The 5,663-nt window shown below is 41.6% G+C and overlaps 1 long non-coding RNA gene across 1 annotated transcript; it reads left to right on the plus strand.

Annotated features, from left to right (window-relative positions):
* Nucleotides 1-447: 447 nt before the first annotated feature.
* On the plus strand, nucleotides 448-5,460 carry LOC126951306 (uncharacterized). Its single transcript, XR_007724426.1, has 3 exons — nucleotides 448-539; nucleotides 908-1,132; nucleotides 5,311-5,460. It is a non-coding gene; the product is annotated as an uncharacterized LOC126951306 (long non-coding RNA).
* Nucleotides 5,461-5,663: the final 203 nt, after the last annotated feature.

Genomic DNA, 5,663 nt, shown 5'->3' on the forward strand with positions numbered 1-5,663 from the left:
ATTTCAAATTAAGATTAATTTGTGATGTCAATCATTTTTAGACAATCAATAAGACCAATTCTGATTATCTGAACTTTCTGATTGTTTGGATTTTGACCAAATGTGGGTTTATCACCCTTAATACTCATGTTTTAGAAGCAAATTTAGTCGATTACAAAAACTATCATAGTCTAGAGATAGCCGTAGGCAAGGCTGAGTGACAGAGGGGCTAAAGGAGGTTCCTGGATCTTTCTTTGGGCTTCAGATGTGACTGTAGAGAGCTCTTCCTGGGGAAAGCTGACGGGACCTGGGCAAGGATCCCAGCCCTCTGCTGGTCTCATAGGCTGAGTGACTGATTTAGAGTGCTTGGGGTCAGTATGAATTAGAGAGATTCAACTCATCTATTTGCTGAGCCAGCTCATCTATTGGCTCTATAGTGATGTGTATATTACTGACTTTTCTCAGTTTTACATGAGGCCCATTGAAGGCCTGTCCTGAAGTTCTGCCTTCAACAGTGCTAGTGTCATAACCACCGTGGAGAAGTTGAAGGTAGCATAGAGGTGAGTCTTCTCTGTATGAATTTTCTTCCCTATCCCCACTTTGAACATCTGGTCGAATTAGTGAAATGTTGGGTGTGAAGCAAGTGCCCCACCTTAACTCCTGGCTTTAATTGCATTATTACCATTAATTTATTCTACTTTATTATAGTAGATAGCTTCAAAATTGTGTTCCTGGCACAATCACTTTATTTGGTAAATCCCTCCTTGATTGACTTTTGTGGGAGTGGCCATTTTGTATAACATGATCCTGCTCCTTGGCTATATTTAATGGGTACATGGATAAGCACTTGACTACATAAGCAGGTACATAATACAAACTCGGTCAATCATAGTCCCTTTTTTTTTTCTGGTTTTGGCTGTGGCTACAGGTGTTAATATTTGCATCAGAGATTGGTGATTGACTGACTCAAGCTAGGACAGTTACAGCCTTTCCTAGAACAGGCAGATAGAAACCCAGAGAGTTGAGCTGAAGCAATGGGATATAAAAACCCGGTTGCTGTGAATAGCTGTGTTTCCTGCCACGTGGAGAGAATCAGTCTGGGTGAACAAGAATGAAACTGACAAGCAGAGCAAAACAGAGACTGCAGTAAGATGTGAGTGTTACTTAAAGCCTTGGTTACAGTTGTCCTTAAGGTTGACCTGCATCTCTGCCCTTTCCAATGTGTCATGTGATTGCTTCAAATTAAAACACCTATTATTATTATTTTGCTTATGTTGGTTTAAGTTAGGTTTCTGCACAAATCTTTACCAGTTTTTCTTTTTTGTTTTAGTTTGATTTATGTTGCTATATTAAATGTATTTATTGTATGCCCCCTGAAATCTTTATGGAGCAAAGCAAGTTATAAGTCTACCAATCGGGTGGGGAAACACATATACCTTATACTGTGTGAGGACTAAAGAAGAGGTGGTAAGGGTAAAATCAGCAAGGAAAGTGAAAGTTGTGCTCAATTAACAATTTTAGTGAATGAGAAATCTTCTAATGGCCATTTTTAAAGTTAGAGACCTAAAGTTTGGAAAACTGACATTGTTCTCAAGTAGCACATTCTTGGAATACTTTCACTTCGATTTAACCCATTTTGAAAGGTATCTACATAGGCTATCCAGAAACAGTCTCTTTCATATTATAGACAGTCAGTAAATGTTTATTGAATGAACCCATGTGGTGTTTCTAGCTTTGAGGATCAGGATATTTCATTTAATTTACCACAGGTAAGCTATTTAACTTTCACAGCAGTTTCTCTTGTGTGAAATGGTTATTGAACTACAGAGGATTAAATTCAAATGAAATTTCAAAATTATTTCTGAACACCTATTGTTAATATCACTATTTCCATCTTTAGCTAGTGATCATTCTTTAAGAGTCTGAAGTGAAGCACTGGTTCAGCACCTGCCTCATTAGTCAGTTGCCTCACCTTGAATCTGCCTGACCTGGAAAGGAGGCTATGATGTGATCCATACAATACCTCCTACCTTAACCTTCAGAATATCATCAGGACCTGTTGCATCTCATTTTATTTTTGAATTTTTATTTGTAACTATTTGTAAAGATATTTGATGTCTTTTATTCTTCCGAAGAACCCAGGAAATCTTTACTTATTTTTCTTTTTTGAAACAGAGTCTCAATCTGTCTTCCAGGCTGGAGTGCAGTGGGCTGTCTCAGCTCACTGCAACCTCCGCCTCTAGGGTTCAAGTAAATCTCCCACTTCATCCCCTCAAGTAGCTGGGACTACAAGTGTGCGCCACCACGCTCGGCTAATTTTTTAAAAATATTTTGTAGAGACAGGGTTTCGCCTGTATAAAGCTTTATACAGGGTCCAATGGAGCTACATGGTAATTACAAGATAGGATGGTAGAAATCTTCATGAGCCTATTTTTCCCATTTTGCTATTTCAACTTGCCAGGAATGGTTTTAGCATTGCTATTTCATTGTTCTCAACTATGCTTTTCTAAAAAGATTAAAATAATAAGAAAATGGAAGAATGAAACCTCCTGGAAGGAAATAAATAAATCATCATGGTGGCATCAAGCTTTAGTTTTCTTTTTGGGTTGTGCAAAGTATTGCATTTTTAAAAAGTAGGGAATAAGAGAAGTATGGAGATATATTTTGCAGTCTTTTTAAAGACTATTTAACACAGTTGAGGATTTAAAAATTTCCATTTTCTTCCCATAATGACAAAGAAAAAGAAGTTGATAGAGGAAAGTATTATTCAACGAAACAGAAAAAGAATGCAAAGAGATAGGTATCAGCTTCCTAGGCCATAATGATGACAGTAAATTGGTCACAGAAGGGAAATCTCAGGTATGAGTCCTCGGATGACAATATTCTGGGTATAATTTTTTCTCCCATACTTAAAAATCAATGAATGAACAATTCATTTCTAAATAAATAAAGAAAATATGGTATTCTCATCCAGTTAGTCATTCAACAGGAAATATTTTGCAGTAAGAACTTAAACCATTCTGTTTTGCTGAAAATATGTTAAGAGTATCTTTTATTGTTTCAAATCGTTTCAAAATTTATTCCATGTGATTTACTAGCAAATGAATTCTGAAGGCAGGTGTGTTTACAAAGGTTACTGGAAGGAAATACAAGATATAGAAATAAAAAATTAATTGAACGGATTATTTTAACTGGTGTTCATAAATCCAGAAATAAAATTTTTGGCACTTATGGAGCAAAGAAAATGGCAGTCTTCATGCTGATGGCAGTGGTGGCCTGTCTGGAGCAGCCACTGCCATGATGCCAGCTGCAGTGAGGGAGGTGCAGCTGGGGCTGCGGACTCAGGCATCCCTGTATCCTTGGGGACTGGGAGCAGGCAGGAGCCCCACCCTCCCAGGTGCTGCTGCAGCTGCCCAAGCCATGGCTGCAGATCCTGGCATCTCTGTGCTTTCAGGGTCCCAGGAAGCCCCTCTTCCCCAACAGGCTCCTGCTGCCTAGCTTCTCCCCACTCCCGGCAGCCGGTCTGATCTTGAAGCAAAGTCGGGGCCCAGCCTGGGCACTGTGGCAACCTGGCTGGGTGTGCACAAGCTCAGGGCAGTGCTGACATGCCAGTGCCCTGCTGCCTTGGCCCCCTCCAGACCTTGGGCACCAACAAACACAAGAGGGAGGCCGAAGTGGGTACTGAGGGAAGCTCTGCACTGGCCTGCAGTTTCTCCTCAGCATGAACAGTCTGGGTGCCATGAACAGCAGTAGGAGGCAGACAGGCTCCTGGGCTGAAAGGGGCGGGTCCCCAGTGGAGCTTCACCTTCAAGCCAGAGAAAGCCTGAAGTCTGGGGGCCTGGCTGCCAGTCCCACAGACCAGGGTGGGAGCTGATAGTGCCTTTTCATGGGTCCACACATGGACCAATTAGCACATACTTCCTCTCCTCTGAAGTTCATAAAACCCCCAGATTCAGCCAGACTCAAAAAAGATGACAGGATGACCAGCTGCATAGAGGAGCTACCCACTCTAGGGTCTCCTCTCTGCTGAAAGCAGAACACTCATCAGGACACCCTGGAGCTATCCACTGTGGGTCTCCTCTGAGCTGTTTTATCACTCAATAAAGCTCCTACTTTGCCTTGCTCAGCCTCCTTTGTCCATGTACCTCATTCTTCCTGGATGCAAGACAAGAACTTGGGACCCACCAAATGACAGGGTTAAAACAGCTATAACACAGGGCTGAAACATGCCCCTTGCTGGCCACATTGTGGGCAATAAGAAATAAGAGCAGAGAGAAGGAGAGAAGAAATGCAACCCTTTGGGGAGATCAGACCTGGGAGCTCCCCAAGCCAGGGCTGTGGCACCCTCCTTGGGGCTCGGCAATTCCTGCTGTCTCCAAGCTTCTGGGCACCAGCACATTCCACAGTGCCAGTCGTGGAAGCTGCTTGCAGCATGCCTGGTCCAGGTGCAGCCTTGCAGGGAGCCGACACCTGTGCTGGCTCCTGGACTTCCCTGCCCCCACAGCAGCCAGCATGCCTGGCTGTGCGCAGTGGCCGGACACCGCACTTACTCACACACCCGTCACTGCTCTGCTCACCCTTGGCAGGCATGGGATCCAGGCCAGTAGCACCAGCTGAGTGCAGCCTGCCAGGCCGAGTGGGCCCAGCAGGCCCAAGCAAAACTTAAGCAAAGGCACCACCGGCCACAGAGATTTCCGGCTGGCGAAGCAATACCCTAAGAATCCTGTGACAATGCCAACACAATTCTGGTTTGTTAAAAATTTCAAATGTGTCACATTTTGATAAGGCCAAACAGAGCAGAACCATGAATATGCAAAGAGTTATTTGAAATCAGGAATCAATATTTACACTATGGATATGCTGCAGGCTCCTGTATGATAGGTTTGGCGATTAGTTGAATTTTAAAGACATTGTCCATTTTGGGTATAGATACCTTCAAAAGCAGGAAAAGATGGAAAATTTAAATTTGCTATGCTTAAATTCTTATTAACATTTCTAACTTTTTTTTTTTTACTATCCCTTATTCTTCTATCAATCATTTGCAAAATGACTTAAAATATTTTTTAAAATATTTTAGAAAATTAAAAGGGGTTTTTGGCCCCAGATGGCAAATGGTGATTTTTTTTCCTGGTATAATGAAGGTAAATGAGCTCTACTTGATGTATTTCAGTAAGTATTTCAATGTACATCAATAAGTGAATGGATAAAGGAATGACTAGACCCAATCAGTAAGAATGTGAGGTGACTTTCAAAAAGAATATACAATAAAAGAAAGCAAAATAGAAAGGAGATCAAAGTGAAGGAAAAACCCTTTTTTATTTTCAATTTCAGTGCTTGAGGAATAGAGCCAAATATAGCTACTGGTTGTAGCAACTACTGCAGTCTTCTTAGCTACAGAGAAGCCATGACTGCTCCTGTGCTGCTCATCAACATTTCAAAGTTACAAAGTGAACCCAACTCCACGCCCAGTTCAGTTACAAAGTTGGAGACAGAGTTGTGCATACCTACAGGTATGTTATCTGAAAGAAGATATTATGAGAACACAGAGTCTTATGACTTTGAAAAAAATATATTACACATCAAAATGCAATGTTTAATGAGTCTGCTTTCTGTTCCTATAAGCCAAGTCCAACCCACTGCTTTGCAACTTGAGCCTTTATTCTTTATGCAACACTTATACTTCA

Source organism: Macaca thibetana, chromosome 3, assembly GCF_024542745.1.
Source record: "Macaca thibetana thibetana isolate TM-01 chromosome 3, ASM2454274v1, whole genome shotgun sequence".
Classification (NCBI taxonomy): domain Eukaryota; kingdom Metazoa; phylum Chordata; class Mammalia; order Primates; family Cercopithecidae; genus Macaca; species Macaca thibetana.